The following is a 19862-nucleotide window of genomic DNA, read 5'->3' as shown; positions in this document are numbered from 1 at the left end:
AAAGAAATCCAACTTGAAAGAACATAAAGCTTATAATCAAAACAGGCTGAAGGGGGTTTACCAAGAAAATGGAATCGTGAGCGGCGATGGTGGTGATGTCAGCACAAGAGACTACCCGACCACATTTCTTCTCCACGAGGTCGCACAGGTCATGATTTGGAGCGCTGTGCATCTCAAGTTTCGATTTGGTGGGGTGTCCTGCTCGCTCGGTTCACTCGCTGATCCATCCAGCAACACCGAAGCATTGCATCCCTGCATCAGTCATCGCATGTAAAAAACGAGCGTGAACCGATGTAAATTTAAATCATTAGCAACCTGCAGCAGTCGTGGAAATGGAGACGTAGGATGCTAATGGCAACGTTTCTATTTCGGAAACTATTTCTTTTCAGTAATAGTTTTTTTTTTTTTTTTTTTTTTTTTTATTTCTACTTCGGGAACAATTTTTGAGTAAAATAAGGTGTTTGATAATTATACAAAATTGTTATTCTTGAAATAGAAAAATAATAGAAATGCATTTGGTAAAAATTTATATATTTATTTGTTTTTTTTCTTACTCACGAAATGCCGATCACCGCTTGTGGCCGCACGACCCATCGCCGACCGCCGCACGGCCGCCGCACGGCCCGCCGCCGACGACCGTCGCACGACCGCCGCACGACCACCGACCGTCGCCGCCAACCACCGCCGCACGACCGCCCCCATAGCCCACCTGCTGCGAGAGGCGGTGGCGATGAGCTGTGGGCGGCGGTCCTGCGACGACGTTTGGCAGCAACAATCGGCGATTGTGTGGTGACAGGCGGCGGTTGTGCAGCAGTTAGCGATGGCAGGCTGTTGGCAAATGGTGGCCATCGTTGGCCGGTGAGCTATGGGCGGTGGTCGGTGGGCTACGGGAGGGTCAGCTGCGCGGTAGTCGTCGACGGTCGGCTGCCAATGGTGGCTGCGGAGTAGCGGGAGGTGGCCAACGGTGGTCGCAACAAGGAAAAAGAACGAAAGAAAAATAGAAAAGAAAAAAAAAAAAAGCTTATTTCTAGAAATTGTTCTTGGGAACAAGAAACTACTTTTTATTTATTTATTGTTTCTATTCCAAATCTATTCCTAACCACTTTTCTATTCTGGGAATAAAAAAATAAGTTAGCGTTACCAAATAGATTTCCGTTCTTTTTTTTTTTTTTCGGAGAAAAAACAGAAATCGAGAGAAATAGAAATGTTACTATGCGGGCTGAGAATCAGCCTCTAGACAGGTCTTCTCATAGAAAGACCATGAGAGCCCTTCACGAATTGAACGGAGCTTGAAACACCATCGTGTGAAGGTATCACAAGATAACACTTCCAAACGAAACAAGTAAAATGGAAAGCCACGATATTATTGGGGGTTCTTGTGCAACATATCTGAACTGAGCAATGGTCATTATTTATAGGTAAACTAACTTGCCTTGGTGCTAAAGCAATCCTGAACTCGTTTCGCTATGCCGGCAATTTTGCAACTCTTTTTTGTTCAAGATGGGGCTGACGGTTCAAGGGACAAACGCGTTTAGAACAAAAAAAGCTTAAGTGAGAAACCTTTGTCAACTCACCTGAAATTTTGCTAATTGAGTGGAGGTGGTTTGTTTTGGCCTAGACTAACCTCAAGCACGCAATCACGTTTGGAATTAGGCTATTTTACAAATATGGATATTGTCCAGTTGCAAACTCAACTGAAAATCAACGGAAGCGGAAGCTGACGGGGACCTTGCAAATCAAATTAATGCGAAATCGCTAGGAAAATAAATGAGGAATAATAAAGGACCCCGCACCAATGATTTACGCGGTTTAGTCCGATCATTGGTACCTAACAATGGGCGAATCATAGTTAGAATTGCTCATATGTTTGAGTGTTTCCATGTCCACATTTATTATTATCCATGGCCCCATTTATTTATGTGGTCATCCCCATTATGGTTCGCACGATTCTTCAATTATCGTAAAGCACTAAAGCATCCTTGGATGGGCGCTTCATCAGGATCAGATGACTTCCAGTCCAGTCATTTTTTGGGTTGAAAAAAGTCGCAAGTCCATTCGAGATGGCAAAAAGAAGAGAACTTCTGTGAGAAACTCGAAATGACTCGAGACGCTGCTAGGAGTTTTGTGAACGAGAAGAATGCTGTTTTAGCAGAAAATGCACTACTACTAACACGCTGATGACCATTTACTTTTCATCCCCTAAAACCCCATCATCGTGCATAACCGGCAAATTAAGTAAAATAACTGATCCATGCAGCGAAAGATGTGAATTGAACAGGCGTCTATCTATTTGGTATCACGCCAAAGCACGAACTCTCTCCCATCAAAGAATTCAGTTTCTCCGACAGAACGTCTTCATATCCATACAAGGATGTGAGCGTTTGAGCTTTGAAGTTGACTTTGCCTCTTCCAATCCGTCTCGGAAGAAAACTTTGGCATCAATATTTTATTCAAAGGTGTTTTCTTTATCGAGCCTGAGTTTCGCATTAGTGTATGATCGGTTTCTCCAAGTAATGAGTTCACATGGGTTGCTTTTTTTCCTTCCAAAAGGCAAAACAGAGAGGATACAGGGTGCGGCAGAATATCTTCTCGGGTAACAAACAGGTTTGCCAAGTTTCCATTAAGATCGTCGGGGCAAAAATTCATGACATACATGTGTATATATATCAGTATGTTGGAAATGATGATCCATTTTCTAGAATTTTCAAGATTTGCTAAACTACAATGTAGAATTCTCTAGATGAAGTTTTGGATGGTTAAAAAATTGTGACTGAAAATTTCCAGCATGTAAGAGAAGTCTAGAGAAGTCTAGCATTCAAGAGAAGTCTAGAATCTTTTAAGGCAGTAAATAGTCTTGTAGTTCATCATTTAAGGTGTGAGGTTTAGGCCTCCACCGTGTGTGGAGGAGTAGAGTTAAGATGGTTTCTATGTTATGAAATACTCCTCCATTATATCAAAATATCTTGTACTATCCATTTTCATCAATTAGATAGATTATATCCCATATTCTTTGTTCTTCAATTATCCTAATTTATTCATTGTCCATCAACTACAAATTATATCATACACTTGCAAACAACATCATTAATGAAAAACTATCATAAATATCAAAATCATACTTCCACAGCGCACGCATCCAAATTTTTTTAACACAGTAAAGCCGGAGCAGAGGCAGCTTCAAGAGAAGCTCCAGCAACCGCAGCAAAAGAAACCCGGTGGATGTACACGTTAAAGCCGAGTTGGGTGGAGTCGATTATGGTTCTAAGTCGCAGTGTTATTCTCGGTTGAACTTGTTCTACTCGAGGCCATCGCAGGCTGCCTTGAGTTCATCAAGAAGATTTCAGCCTCTCTAAATCAAATCTATGGCCTTCTTGTTATTGTCGGATGAGAGTGAGGATTTTAGTAAATTTTCAAGAATCCATTTTTTTCTTTCCTTCTTCTTCTGTTCTGCCTATGTAAATCTATCCTCGGTTTCTAGATGCCGCGAATTTTCTGCACCATCATCAATCAAGTAATTATATATATATATATATTTTGAATTGTGGGTTTTTTGAACTTTACTCTTTCTCTTTTTTTATTGAACTATGAAGGTGGGGATTTGATTGGTCATTTGGGGGTGGCAATCTTGGGAAGGTCCTCGGTAGGCGGAAATTGAAGATTCTAAAGTTGTGTACTTTTTAACCAGAAACAATCGCCATTACTTTACTAATTTAGGATCCAAAAAGGGGTTGAGATATGAAGAGGGTAGAATAAATATGACATTTTTTAAGGTGAGGTTTCAGGACAAGACACAATCATGTCCCCAGCTTTATAAAAGTTCTCTTATTTTTCCATGTTGATGCTCGCCTTTTTGGATTTTTAACGAGGGGATGTGTATCTCATGACAGTTAATGATTCGGATCAAACTGTTAATTGCTGATTAATTCGTGAATCATAGGCTATGGTGCTTTTCACACTGACTTATGAGGGGTGTGGGATACCATTACCACGGCCTGTGACCATGTAACGTCAATACTAGAGAGACCCTCGGATTTGCGATGCTAGGTGGTTTGCTTACGGTGATATCACAAAAAAGAAAAATCCACGGGAGAACAAAATGAAGCATCTATTGGATGAGAAACGACAAGGACTCGCACCTTTCATCATGCATAGAAGACAACATCCGGATACATTATCCCTAATCCCGTCTGCTGGCCTTAAGACAGAATCTTATTCTCTTCAAAACTATCATCACCGGCCAAACACATGTGACCCGTTTTTCTATAAAAGCATATGAACGGATGAGTCACTCGAGTTTAGTCTCATAAGCGCTCTTTATATGATAAAAGCACAACGTGAAAATTGCTGCAACCGGTCCAATTTAATTTAGTATACTGTAATCTCATATGTAAGTGTGAGCTTTGTACAGGCACATCGTTCAAGGATCATAGGGTGGCTAGAGAATGGAACCGGATACCTGTGAACTGGTTTTTTTGGCATTCGCATCCAAGGAATTGCAGAACATGCCATGAGATAGAAGCTTTTGCCCAACAGCCAGTTGGTTGAAAGAAACTCGACAGGTGCAACCATTCTCATCGTGTTGTTAAGCTCTATACCGTACGGAGTTCCCATGTTATTTTTCCCTTTGGGCCATGCCAATTCCGCAGCTCTTTTTTGGCTCCATCCGCACCTAATGAAGTAGAATGACAAAAATATCCCAAGCGTTCATGCTGTTCTATCTTCTTTTGGTATGTGCTTGATGACTGGAGAGCGTGAAATTTTCTTCGGCACACCGGAACCATTTCAAGGAAATCTATATGCAGGAATTGATCGATTCTTACCTAATCCCAACTATCTGCAAGTGTAAATTCTACACTAGAAAATTCCATTCATCACAAAAGCAATAGCAATATATCCCCCTAATCACTCTCGCGATCCTCGTGGCAATCGGTGTCATTTCACCGACAAGTTGCTTCTGCTTATCACGCATGCCAATCCAGAGCCATCGCTTGGGTGGCCAGATCTTCCTGCTCAGCACAATTGCCTCCGGACTATTCCACGAGTCGCTAGGTACCTTTGTCGGGCTTTCAATTGATTTCAGTTAGTTGATAGCAACTGATAATTGATCTCTCACTATCCTTTATCTTTCCCTGTATCTACTTGCATCGTCCAATGCTCGGTGACGCCGGCTGTCATTGAGACCTCACAGCCTTAGTCCTAGGTGATCATGGGATTAACCACCTCAAACAGCCTCGAATTACGGGATCATGAGCGCATGCTCTTGGAGCTTGAAGTAGCGAAGGATGGTGGTCGAGTAAAGAGCATCCGCGAGAGAGAGAAGATGCGAGACAGGCAGAGGCAAGTGACGAATGACCGACGGCGTCCAGAGTGTGTGAAGGCCGACAATGGCAGTGTTGTGCATTCGAGAGGTGAGTCCGACTGAGTTGAGTGATAGAGAAAGAGGCGAAGGACTCGCAAGGGTAAAAGATTTTGCAGAAAAATGCTTACAAACTCGAATTATAAGATTATGCATCTCATTTACTTTTGATCCCATAGCTGGACGCGACTCTAGGATTACATATACTTGATAAAAGAGACAGACATAGACGACAAGGAGTCTTCTTGTACCATCCATATCTTTTCAAGCTCTTGCATGCGTGCAGTTTCTGCGGCGGGAAGTTGTGAACTTGACGACGATGCATGTATCATGCATCCTCAGAAGCCTCATGATTTACCGTTTTCGTCATGTATCGATCGATGCTTTTAACTTCCATCTCCTTGAACATGAATCATTAACAGATTGGGGACGGTAATGCTCAGCATCTCTTGGTCTCTTCAGTCTGGAATCATCATCAACTTTCGCCACCCTCCCACCAGAGACAAAAGCAGAGAACAAATTCGACTCGCCTATCTTTCTATGGCTCGAATCAGATTCAGATGTGATCCTGCCCCTAAGAGGCTCGTTTCTCTGCTTCATAAGGCTCGCGGCCTCATCGGCCTTGCCACCATGTCTCTACCGCCGCTTCTCTCTCCTCCTCCTCCTCCTTCTCCTGGGCCACCGCCATGGGTGACCTCCAGACCATGAAGACCCGCCTCTGCATCATCGGCAGCGGCCCTGCCGGCCACACTGCCGCCATCTACGCTGCCCGTGCCGAGCTCAAGCCAATCCTCTTCGAGGGCTGGATGGCCAACGACGTCGGCCCCAGTGGCCAGTACACTACCGCCCCTCCCATTGAGAACTTCCCAGGCTTCCCCGACGGGATCCTTGGCAGGGAGCTCATAGACCGCTGCCGCAACCAGGCACTCCGGTTTGGCACACAGATCTTCACCGAGACAGTGACCAAGGTTGATTTCTCCGCCAGTCCCTTCAAGGTATTTACCGACTTGAGGACTGTGATCGCGGATGCTGTGGTTGTTGCCACGGGAGCCCTCGTGAAGCGGCTCAGCTTCCCTGGCTCTGGCGACGGTCCAAAGGGTTTCTGGAAACGTGGCATGTCGGCGTGTGCCGTGTGTGACGGCGCTGCTCCGATATTCAGGAACAAGCCACTGGCGGTGATTGGAGGCGGTGACTCGGCAATGGAGGAGGCAATCTATCTGACCAAATACGGATCCAAGGTTTACATCATTCACAGGAGAGACACGTTTAAGGCCTCGAAGATTATGCAAAACAGGGCTCTGAGTAGCCCTAATATTGAGGTTTTGTGGAATTCTGTAGTGGTGGAGGCGTATGGGGAAGGAGAGAGAGGGGTTTTGGGAGGGTTGAAGGTCGAGAATGTTGTTAGTGGAGAGGTTTATGATCTGAAGGTCTCTGGATTGTTCATTGCCATAGGGCGTGAACCTGCTACTAAGTTTTTGGGCGGACAGTTGGAGCTTGATTCCGATGGTTATGTCGTGACGAAGCCTGGGTCCACGCACACGAGCGTACAAGGAGTTTTCGCTGCCGGGGAGGTTCAGGATAAGAAGTATCGGCAGGGTATTACTGCCGCTGGGACAGGTTAGTCACACTTTCTTGCGTCGTTGTTGAATATCTCCCAGTACAAAAGGGTATATCTTGGCTTCATTTCAGAAGCTAGAAGCTAGAAGCTAGAAGGATAAAGTTTGTTTTACTTAAGTGTTAACCGCAATAAGTTGAAAGCTCCATAAAGTGAAAAATGCAGATCAAACGATGCATTCCTCAGTTTACTTCCTGTTTATAGAAGCATGACATGACAACCCGGTGGTTCATGACTTTCTGCAGTTGAGGAATATATCAAGTTCTCCTCCTTTCTGCCTCTTCCTGACTCTTTTACTGTACATATCTAATTGAATATTGCAATTTGGAAAGATTCCTTAGCCTTTGAGGATCTGGTACCCATGAAGGTGAAATTTTGCTTCCACCATCCTCATGAATATTTGGGTGGACGGTGGCTTAGCTGTTCTGCTTGGGAATTGTTCGTGTCTCAAATGGTTTTACCAGTATACTTGTGAAGTAAGAGTAGTAATCATGTCAAGCATCGCCAGTGTTCAGTTTCATGAATGGAAAAGAAATGTTCTAAGTACCACTGTTCATTCGGTGAATTCACTTTCTTGAAACATTCGTCTTGATAAATATGGGGAAAATAAGTTCTCTTCCTGCAACATTCTAAAATTAACCTGAGAGACACCTATCATCACGAGGTTGTGCATATTTTGGAATATCAACTTTATATGTTGGTTCTAAGTCATTGCAAGTTTGTGTTTCAGTTTACTTTATGAAGCTTGGCTTCTCTCTCCTTTGAAAGTTGGTCTACTTGCCACCTGAGGTTAGGCACATTATGAGTTACTAGCTTATGACTACAGTAGTGGTCTCACCAATAGCAACTTTTCCTTCTGTTTGGAAGAAGTTTATTTAGATTGTCTCGCTAGTCACTGACTGCAAATTTTAGATGCCTCACATGCCGTAGAGATGATAAAATTTGTTGTGGAAACAAATTTGGTCCTGACCTTTCAATCCAGTTCAATAGACGCTAGCAAGAAAAGATGGATAGCTTCTAACAAGAAATATAGGCCTGCCTGTTATCCACACCGTATTATATTGTCTTGGAAAATCACATCCTCTGTTATGGTGATATGTGATCATTGATGCCTTTAACCCTGAACAAGCTAAAGTTTATGGCAACGGACTTGGCTAACATTACCTCCTAAAAATGTAAACTCTGTGACTAGGACTTTGATATTCTCCCTCTAGGGTCGGAACATATGACACCCATCTCGAGTTTTGTCAAGCTTTGTGCATGGCATATAAATACAGAATTAAGAAGCAAACAGTTGGCTTCTCCTTGCTTTTCAAGCATTTCTCATCATAATTTGACAATAACTTGCCAATTTTGTTTGCGATTCGATAAACTCTGATGTACTATCATACTCGTGCTTGAATTCTGTTTCGAACATTCTTCCTGCCAATTTTTTGAACTATGGGCAACAAATGATGCTTGATAGGATTTGGGTTATTTTCTTTTGCCAGTAAACAAAATGAGATTGTCAAAAAGCGTACGAAGTGGGATTTACAAGAGAAGAAATTTAAGTACATGAACAGTTGTCCAAGATAAGAAGAAATCCCCGGGATAGTGTGTGTATCATGCGAAGTTTTAGGGACTAATCTGGTCCCTCCCTTATGGAAAATAGTCGGTGGGTTCTAGTGGGTTTTAGTACAGAGTATTTTTTTTATTATTATTTTAATTCAGGTGTTCAAGGTAATTAGAGATATTCGTTTCGGTCAGAGTAAATATTCTTCTCAAGCTGCAATCTAGATTAGTTTTGCATATGAAGGTTAGGACCTCTTATGTGGCTCAGTGATGACAGTGATTAGTCTGTACTTAGGGAGTCCTGATGCATAAGAGTGAGCAGAAAGAGCAGTTGCGCCATGGCCGGTGTATGCAAAAGAGTGAGCAGAAAGAGCAGTTGCGCCATGGCGGGTGTCTGCAACCCTGTTTGTGAACTAGCATTCTCCAATATCGAAGAGGTTTTGCTGAGCTTCAAAAGATTCACTGTCATGTAAAAGCCGCAAAAGGTCGACTGCAACCCTGTTTGTGAACTAGCATTCTCCAATATTGAAGAGGTTTTGCTGAGCTTCAAAAGATTCACTGTCATGTAAAAGCCGCAAAAGGTCGACTAATGACTCGAAATGAAGCTTTGCCTCGCTACAATGCAGAGGACAAAAGAGAAAGCATGCCCTTCTGATGCTGCTGTTGCTGATTTTGCTGCTTTGCTTCGGTGCAGGTTGCATGGCAGCCCTCGATGCGGAACACTATCTACAAGAAATCGGATCCCAGGAAGGCAAAAGCGACTAACCATCTGGCGCGAGCCTCAAGCTTCGAGGCCCCTCCGATTGAAAGCAAGTGCAAATCACTAGGAATACAATCTGTATATAGTAACCATCTTATACCAAAAAATAAGCAACTTGACCATCAAAGATCTGACTGAAATATTTTGGTGTAACGATCATTCGACACTTATTTCAGTGTGGATTTATGCCCTCGATGAATGTTTACTTTTGGATGTATCCTCGCAAGATTTGCCTTGAGCTGTCTGCTTGCGCTCGTGCTCTAACTTGAATTTATGTGGAACAATTAATAGAAAGATATCATGTCGAGCTATATTTGTATTCGAATGTATTCTCGGATGATACAATTTACTTTCAATAGCTTATTAACTTATTTAGAAGGACATAAATTGTTATTGAAATGACAGTTCATCAACATCAATTCAGATAAAACTATCTACTTTTGATTTATTGAGTGTTATATTTATTGATTACCTACTTGCATGATTACCTATTGCATGTTAGTGGTTAAATATTAAATTTTTCCAAGACTATTTGCTAAATAATTTTGCAAATGAAGAGAAAAGTAACAAAAGGAAGTTAGATTAATCTAGCATAACCAAATCTCCATTAGGGGTGTGCATGGTCCGGGTGGGCTGTTCCCGACCTAGAATTGGGAATCGCCCACTAAGAACCGATTCTGAAAAATTGGAACCGGAAACCGCTCACTAGTTGCATGGTTCCACCCGGAAACCGGACCGCCAGTCCAGTTCGGTTCTTGGGTGGATCCATAGAACTGGTCCAACCTCCACGCCTTCCCCTTTTCGCCTTCAACCAGTTGCGACCCTCGCTCCGCTTCCGTCTCGGCCACCACCACCATCTTGGCCACCACCTCCGTCGTCTCCCACTCCTCCCTCGAGATCGACAATGAGGAGGACAATGGGGACGATGAGTCATTCTTAGACCTAGAGTTCGTCTGTCCCTGAAAATGAGGATGACGGGGAGAAGCCTGAGGAGGGGGAGGAGGAAGAGGGGAGGTAGAAGCGGGACGAGCCCAACATGAAGAGGATGATAGTGACAATGAATGCGAATGTGGCGACAATGTGGAGAGAGTTCAAGTTCGAGAGAGGAAAAGAGAATTAACTCACTGTTTTGCCAAGTTCGGACTAGGATTCAATGGGATATGAGTAAATCCGGAGGTGAATCGGAGAGGAAGAGGGAGCTTGGGGAGATTTTGAATTGAGAGAGATGAGATGGAGGATGAGAGTAGCGAATGAGACAAGATGGTAATTGGAGCTCTAAATTTTAGATTTGTTAATTTCAATTTTTTTAATATTAAAAATTAATATATTATTATAATATAACCGATTCGGTCCGGGTGGGCGGATCCGCCCATAGAACCGGGAACCGGACTAGTACCCACCGGTTCTCATAAATTGGAATCGGGAACCGAACCGGTTCCCTTAAGAACCACTGATTCGGCGCCTGGTCCCAGGTTCGGTGGTCCGGGCGGTCCCGGTTCTTTTTTGCACACCCATAATTTTCATATCCATGAATTTTTAGTTCGCAAAAAATAACATGTTCCCCCACATCTTACTTAGGTTACTAATCAACCCAATATATTAGTGACAATTCATAAATAAATTAACTTGCATGTTAAATTGATTAAATTGAAATGCCAAAATTGCGATTAGTAAGAGCTTAAGAAGAGCTCATGCTAAGTCTTTGACTTTTGCAATCTATTACCTTTCCTTTTGTTGATTAACCTTTAGGAAAGTCGTGACAAATGACGATATATATATTTGCAAAATTGTACTTTTCTTAGGTGTAATTGTTTTTCAATTAAGGGCATAGTGACAGAGGCATGAAGGTCTCCGCCATGGTTGACGGCCTCCGTCATGGTGATGTGCTGTGAACTCTCCACATTTTGGGCGGCACCTTGCCCTGTGGCAATGTAGATCGCCGAGATGATGTTGCTAGTGTGGGTGTTGAACCCACCAACCATGCCGGCTGCCGCCGGACCTGGCCAAGTTCTTAAGCATGTTGAGCTCCACGAGTGTCACCACGCTGGTCTTCAACACTTTCTCCACCACCTCCTCTCCTTTATCACCGCCTCGCGCACCACCGACTTCCCCCTTCCCTCAATCCAGTTTGCCACTGCCGCCGCCGTCGCTGCCGCCTTCTTATCAGCATAGAAATTCCTTTCCTTTAGTCTTGAAGAGCATGAGATCACCTCTTCATCAATAGGAGACCAGAAAAAGTCGATTCCCCAAGAAAAAGAAAATAGCGGTAAGTGATGCATCGGATCTAGTCGTAAGAAGAAGACTTGGCTGAAAAATTCTTTACAAGAAAGTAGCTACGAAGCCCCTGCTACAACCTTCGTAACTTCAAAAGGCGAACAAATCATTATATGTAAGGTTTGGGGTGACACCTGAAATGCCAATTACATCCATGTCAGAGAAGTCTTGCTGGGTGGTCATGCCCATGACATTTTGTTCCTTGCGGTCTAGCAAATCTGCTTGACCTAGACCAAACAAAAAGCTGCGTTGGTTACGTAATTAGCAGAAAATAGTTGCTCTAAAACTTGTTATAAATAAAGAAAAATCAACGGGGAGAGAAAATATAAAAAGCGACCTGGAGAAGCAACGAAATTTATTGGATGATGAGGATAATCAATGTTAATTTATTGTATGTTCTTCTAATTTAGTCTTTTATTTATTATTTTAAAGTAAAGCCGATACATAATATGGGAGTTCTTGAATTTCACCAAATGTCTTCATTATCGATTAAACAAGTTGAGTAACCTAAATTTCATCGTAGAAATCTTTTGAACGAATTTAATTCTTTTTTTTTTTTTGCTAAAACTTGAACGAATATAATTCACCAGCAGTTGTTGTTGGAACTCACTTGAGTCGATGAAAGAAAGCTCAGGTGAGTTTCATAAACTGATTATGATGATGAATATGATTGTGTGTGTGGTAGATGATTATTCCAAATAATAAGGAGCAGATAATCCATCAACATCAAGAAGATCTTCACTCACCGAAGAAGCAATCGAAACACCAGACAAACAAGAAATGTATCTAATCAAATGAGTGGAGGCAAGCTCAAATAGCACACCAACCAAGGAAAAATAATCCCATCAATACTAATAGTACTAAATTTATTATATAGATATCAACTTAGTCTTAAATTTATCAATTTTGTCAATTTATGATGCGTTTGATTCAACTTTCTTAAGAGTTTTTAGTCTCTAAAGCCCTTTGAGGAAATGTCGGGACAAATATTTTGAAAGGGCTTTTGGCTAAATGCAAGTATTGAGAATGTTGAAAACCCAATACAACTTTCACCTGATTTTCTGAAATAGTATTTGCAGAATATTGAAATGATGATTAAAATATTCTTTTCCTTCGAAAACTACATTAATGAAATCTTTAGTTTTCTGGTTTTGCCCCTTTACAACTATTCATCTTCTTTGCACGAGGGTGACTAGAGAGGATAGCGAAGAGCCAGCAAGTGGCTAGTAAAGGGCCGACGAGGGTCACGCAACCTCATGTGACTGCCGCCCAAGGTCACCCTCGCTCGGGTCTCTCGTGACCCGGGCGACTATTGCCCAGGGTTGACCTCAATCGACGGTTGCCGGAGCCAGATTGTCTCATCGGTGGCCATAGCCCTTTGCTAGCTTCGACAAAGTGCTTGAGCTTGTTTTAATAAAATGCAAAATATAGTCAAAGCCCATTACGATTTTTTTTTTTTTTTTTTTTTGCCAAACATTACTTGAATCCAAAGTTCATTTGCAATTTGCATTCCTCTAAAGGGCTTTGAATTTTAGCATTTGCATTACATCCAAAATATATTCCCAATTTAGTCATTTTGATAAATTTTTCTCGAAAATCTCTAAGGTGATAGTGTGTCACATGGGCAGCCGTGATGATTACATCACCATGTTAACTATTTCCATCTCTAGCGGCTTTCTTTTTGGGAAGAGGCGTTGGATTGCACTAAGTTCAAGATCATGCCATGACCGTACAAAGTCCGACAAAAAGAGAGGACAATTTTTTGGAAGCCCTAGCTCCCAAAGTCCAAACACGCCATTAGTAGTAAGAAAAGAGATGAACAAGTCGGACGACTCTCGTTCGCCGTTTGTCCCGTGCTTGATCCGAGCGACACTCCTCGTCCGGTGGCTCACCAGGTTTGTCAATCGAGACCTAATCTATTCTGTTTGCTCCAACTCAATCTCTTCAGAATCGCTCCGAATTTGCGAGGTTTTGAATCCATTTGCTTAGCTTGCGGATTTGAGTAACTGAAGATTCTGGTTTGGTTTCCCAGAAACTGGTTGTGGAAATGGAGGGTATTGGGTGATATTTGAAAGCTTTCCGTTTCGTTCGAAGAGGGAAACAATAATAGGAATATGAGCATGAGTCTTCCTAGTCCATATAAAAATCTTTTGCAAGTTTGAAAGATGCTTGAGCTTCCGGCTGCCATGGTAATAATTTCCGGTGTTACAATTTACTGCTCAATCTGAAAAGCTTATAATCGAGTGTCGTTCAATAATTTTTTTTTTTTAATCAATATCCTTACAATATTACAATCTACTCCAATATTTTTTTCCCATCATTTTCGTCTCATTTCTTACTAAATTTGATAGGTAAGAGGGTGAAGAAGGACGACAAGTGCTAATGAAACCTCTCACCCGAGAAGACTTATCGTTTCACACTGTTGACACCAAAAAATTGCCTAAATCCTTAACCATTGACTCAAACTGGATAAGATCAAGCAAGACATAACATGATGGAGCTAAAACTTTCCAGTCCTTTTAGCAATTGGGGTTACTTCAGACTGGCTTCCTCCCATATACCCCCGTTGACTCTGCTTGCTTGTGCTTAGTCGGCAATAATAGGTAATCTACGAGGGCAATGAAGAGTTGCCGACAGACAATATAAAAGAAAATTACCGAGTGTTGAGCAAAGAGGGTCGACAAATGAGATTTAGTTGAGCCGACAAGAGAAGATCAATATATCAAGAACAAGACAAGCGCTCAAGCGTGAAGCCAACAATTTTGTCTGCAGTTATAACAACCTGTTTAATTGTGAAATCAGCATAATCATCAATTCGTAGAGCCCGTGAATCTCGAAAGCCACTAAGATAATGACCGAGAAACATGGATTATTATAACTTTCAGGAAGAGGGTTACAAACTGCGAAAGAAACCATCCAAGCGGGGTGAGTGATGATGCCATGATTGTCAAGTAGTAGCTCTTTTGGTAATCGTTTCTAAATATATGTTGCTAGATACTAAGATGCTACGTGCTTTCTTTGTAACTATTGTTAACTATTTCTAGTAGTTATAAATATTAAAATTGTAATTTGAGCAAAGACAACTAACCAATCAATGAATACTGATTGTTCAATTTTTCCTTATTTTATCTTTACATTTCAATTTTGTTTTATATGGCTAGCCACAATTATCTCAGTTTTTTGCGTACCTTTAATTTTCTTGTCAATTCACATATTTTGTCCAATAATAAATGACTCTTCACATCTTCTGTTGATTTTCATATCGATTCACACGTTTCGAAAGGTGCTTTGCTGACACTTTTGGCTTAACACATACATTGCATTTGGTTTGGCATTTGGAGAAAGTCCTTGAAGAAATGCAAACACTTTAGGTTAAAAGGTTTTTGAAATCTAAAGAGTATTTGGTAAAGTGTAATTTAAAATTATATTGAGAATCAATTTTGGATTAAATGTTGTTTGGGAAAAGTTAGATTTGTAAAGGACTTTTAGATTTATATTTTAAATAAATAAATAAAATCTACTTAAGACTACTAGCTACCGGCAAGCTAGATCTCATCGATGGCCATCGCATGAGGTCACACGACCTTAAACAACCTTAGTAAGAGCTATCGATGCTAGATTTAGTCGCTGACGTTAGACTTGGCTCATTGGAGATGGCGGGTCGTAGTGACACAATGGAGGATAAAGGGGGACGAGGGTGACGTGAGGGTAACTAGAATTTAGATTATTTAATGAGGAAAGATGGGAAGAAAAAAATAATTAAACCCTAAGATGATTTTTGAAAATGCCGAAAATACAAAGCAAGCCCCCTACTTAAATACTTTAACATTTGCCCAACGATCTTAAAACTCCAAAGCACAATTCCATAATCAAACTAAATGCACCATCCATTATGAAAATTTTGGTTTGAGTAGGTATTCAACTCAACTTAAATCGTTCATTCACATCGCGAATCACATGAATCGAGTTTGTGACTTAGTAAAAATCATATGAACCATTTATTATTGAGCCAACCACCTCGAACGTAAAAAGCCAATTTATCTCCATCACTCACCCCTTAGGCACATGGCATAAGCCTTCATTCTAAAACGTCCTTACTCTGTATTTTTCTACCCTTTTCCCCCTCCTTTTGCATTATTCCAAGCTTTAGGGGTTGAATAGAAAGAGTTTCCAAGAGGGACTCTCATTTCTTTTTTCTTTTGGTCTCTCTATCACACACACAAACAACCTTAGTGACATCTTTGCTAGATCTGTTGTACTTTATGTGGCTGTTGACGAGTTGACCAGCAGCGAGAGCAGACATGAGAGAGACCTCACCCGCAAGAACAGCTCCTGCAACAATGGTGGCGAAGAGTCTCGAGTCCGACCCCGGTGAATCTCTGCTTGCACCTTTCACTCCCAGTAGATTCAGACATGCTGACTGTGATGCCAGCTGGGTCCCACCTCCCACCGTACCCACCCGAGTGATCATAACAGTTCCAAGAGAGATTTACTAAATATATATACGTACAAGCAAGATAAATGGCAGATTGATTCAGGTGTAATCGTAATGTCAATTGCTTAAATCAGGAGGGACATGAATGGAAGATTACTTAAGTTGTAATTATTACCTCAATTGAGGGCACAGTGACAGAGACATGGAGGTCTCTATCATTATTGACGGCCTCCATCATGGTGATGCAATGAGAGCTTTCCACATTCTGGGCGGGATCCTGCCCTGTGGCAATGAAGATTGCCGAGACGACGTTGCTGGCATGGGCGTTGAACCTGCCGACTGCGCCGGTCATGGCCAACCCGGCCAGGTTCTTGAGCACGTTGAGCTCCACGAGCGCCGCTATGCTGGTCTTCAATACTTTCCCCACCACCTCCCCCTTTATCACCGCCTCGCACACCACCGACTTTACCTCGCCTATATCCAGTTTACCACCGCTGGCTTCTTATCAGTGCAGAAGCTTTCCACGTTGAATTGATGTAAATAACATCATGCAAAATTAGTATATGTCGACAACGAGAGAATTTCTACATCACAAGTGACTGCTTCTGTTGGGGTAATACCAGAAATGGCAATAACATCCATGGCAGGGAAGTCTTGTTGGAGGAACTCGAGGACGTTTTGGACACCTATGGAGACCATGTTCATGCCCATGGCATCTCCAGTGCAGCACTTAAATCTCACGTACAAGTTCTTCCCTGCAGCCGCACATTTTATTCCTTGCAGTCTAGCAAATCTGCTTGACCTGGCACGAAACAAAAAGCCGTGTTGGTGAAATAATCAACAGAAAACAGCATCTGAAAAAAAAAAAAAAAAAAAACCCGGTAATAATAAAGAAAAATCAACGGACAGAGAGAGGAAATAAGGAAGTGGTTAGGAGAAACAACGAAATTTTATTGGATGATGAGGATAATTAGCAGGAAATTTAATGTAAGTTCTCCTAATTCGATCTATTATTTGTCATTTTTACGTAATGTCGGTACATAATTCTCCTGCAATTGTCGTTGTCTGTCGTGCTTTGTTTTAGTCCACGTACGCATGACATGGTCAAAGTCAAAGGAAACTTTGATGGGAAGTTGCAGCTCACTTGAGTCAATGAAAGTGGAAAGAAGTTCGGGCGACGATGAATGGTTATTCCAAATAAATAGTAAGGAACAGGTAATCCATCAACCTCAAGAAGATATCACTTGCCAAAAAAGCCATCGAAAATCCAGACAAGTCAAGATTTGCACCAAGTCAAACGAGTGGAGATAAGCGCAAATAGCGCGCCAACCAAAGTCCCCTGGACTCATCACGCCGTTGTTACAATAAAAAAGAAGAGACTACTTTGACTCGGTTTATTTATAGATGAATGTAAATAGAATTGATCTCATTAATCTTTTTATGTTATTTATTGGTTTGATCAAACGATTTTAGACTGTATACAGTAAAAAACCAACCCATGAACTTGTGATCTTGTTCTTTCATTGTTATAATTCAAGATGATGACATGAAACGTAGCTATCAATATATACATATACAAGTATGTCATAATTTTTTGCATTGTATTAAGATGCGAATGTCATAATAAATCTCTATAGGAATGTCAAATATTTGATTCTCTAGTTGACAAGTCCAAAACTTTCTCAGCTCCCTTAGGATGAGCATCACTCCTATAATTTCTCCTTCAACCATCTTGAAGCTTTGAAATCTTCAAAGCTCTATAGTTGAATTTTCAGAACCCCCTTTGTTTTCTGTGTTTTCTCTTTTATTTGGAGAAGGTAAAGTCAAACCATCTCTCCATGATCTTGAGCTCTTAATATAAACAAATACCGATCAAAGAATAATGTTATAGGTAGTAAGATTTATGGACCAGAAGGACTTTTCCTTGAGGTAAATTTAAGCTAGTTGGCCTATTCAAGCTTCCAATAGAAATCTGTCTTATTATTTGTTTAACTTTTTTAGTAACTGAGTCTGTATCTAGCATTACACATCGAAGATTTCTGAAAAGTTTTTTTTTAAAAAAATGATAATAATAAGAAAAATGAACACATCATGACGCATACCCGTTGAAAACAACCTCAAGTGTCTCAAAATTCCCGGGCTTCTCCAGGAACACCTTCAGCTCCGCTGCTCTTGCTGCCGTAGCGAACCTCACCACTGGAGCTCGTCATTCCGTCCCTCAACACTGTCGCCGTAGCGCTACCAGAGGCATGGATTGCCTTGCACCCTCTGTTCATGCTCGCCACCAGGCAGCCCTCCGTTGTAGCCATTGGCACCATGTACTCCCCCCCGTCAAGCATCAGCGGACCAGCAATTCCCACCGGGACCTGCACATACCCGATGGGCATCTCGCAGCACTGACCTAGTATCGAGTTGTAGCCGAAGCCCTCGATTGGGAGGCCCTTGAGGGACTTTCCCATGGTTCTTTGAACGGCCACGCAGCCAATCGCCACCGCCAGCTTGCGGTTGCCAAGCTTTGATTTGAGAGAATACGACGGGGTGGCGCTGGAGATGACAGACCTGACAATGCTTTCATCGTCTTCATCAAGAACCAGCGGTGGTATTAGGCGAGCTAATTTCGTTGGAGATGGAGGTAATGAGGGTTTTATTAATTCATGAGCTTGTGGAGAATACCGTTTAAAATTAAGTCATGCTCAGATATTAGTAACCAAGAACGACTTCAGGTTCGGTAACTTCATCTCCTATACTTGTAATGCAGATATACTAATAATAGCTGATAAATAGATGACGAACTATAGATAAACTCATGGAATGGAATTAAAGTGAATTGAGTATCTTGACGGGACGTACTTGCAGCTGAAGCCCTAACTAATCAAACACACCAGACAAAAATTAGACAATGTATTATCAGAAGAAGCCATTCATGAAAATTTTTGTCTGGACTTGGTTTGAAGTTGCCGTGTGCAATATAACTTGCATATATCGACATGATAGATTTCAGAATATGAATCGTGAGTTTGGACGATGCTAAAAGCTTCTCTTGAAGTCCGGTTTATAGGGACTAGTGTCCAACATTATTCTAAACTCAATTTGAGCCGGATACATATATGAAGTCGCGTTTCATGGGATATCATTGAACCAAAAATCGAAAAAAAAAAAAAAAAAACACTCACGCTTTGAAATGCTGCGGCACGAGGTGTGGAACGACTATCTTCCACGACCATAAGTTCCTCCACTTCCGCCACATCGTCCTCGTGCACGGTCCAGTCCTCGTTTGAGCTGCCGTGCAACTGGATGAACCCGACCATGAAGAACCCAAGCAAGTGTATGACCGAGGTGATTAGAGAGGCAATTGCGGGGAGATGATGTGCCAAGGGGTCGAGTTACGGACCTTGTAGCGCCAGAAGTGGAGCAGGCAGTGGTTGACGGAGAAGAAGAGGGCGAAGAATAGCCCGTTGGTGAGGTAGAGGGCAACGGGAGTGAGTCGAGGCTTTGAGGGAGTCGTGGCAGTAGAAGAGCTTGGCCCGTTCGCCAGCGGCAACGGATGAAGGTTTCGTTGCAGAAGCGGGTGGTCGAGGGCGAACGTCCATTGCCGGAAATGGAGATGGTTGGCGGCGTCCTTTTCTTCTTTCCCTTATTGCTGGTGATTCCAGAGGTTAGCCCCAGGAGCAAGAGAAGAATGGCTTCTTGATGGGGGAGGTTAAGGAAGCTCTCTTTATTATATCACAAGCTTGCGTACGTACAAAACTATTCAAACGCAGTACATATGGTACGAGTTGACATTTCTTTTTGGTTACATAAGTTCACCGAACTAAATCAGATTGAAAAAAAGATAACCCCACTTTTCATTAGTGGCATATGTAATAAGAGA

General features: G+C 41.9%; 3 pseudogenes; 1 reads left to right on the top strand and 2 right to left on the bottom strand.

Annotated features, from left to right (window-relative positions):
• The first annotated feature begins 4729 nt into the window (after positions 1 to 4729).
• LOC104422862 lies at positions 4730 to 9439 on the top strand (annotated as a pseudogene).
• A 487-nt stretch (positions 9440 to 9926) lies between these two features.
• LOC120288831 lies at positions 9927 to 11745 on the bottom strand (annotated as a pseudogene).
• Positions 11746 to 15737: 3992 nt separating this feature from the next.
• On the bottom strand, positions 15738 to 19581 carry LOC104424010 (annotated as a pseudogene).
• Positions 19582 to 19862: the final 281 nt, after the last annotated feature.

The sequence above is a fragment of the Eucalyptus grandis genome, chromosome 10 (assembly GCF_016545825.1).
Source record: "Eucalyptus grandis isolate ANBG69807.140 chromosome 10, ASM1654582v1, whole genome shotgun sequence".
NCBI lineage: Eukaryota > Viridiplantae > Streptophyta > Magnoliopsida > Myrtales > Myrtaceae > Eucalyptus > Eucalyptus grandis.
The sequence above is the reverse complement of the archived record's forward strand: the minus strand, read 5'-3'. Positions and strand labels throughout refer to the sequence as shown.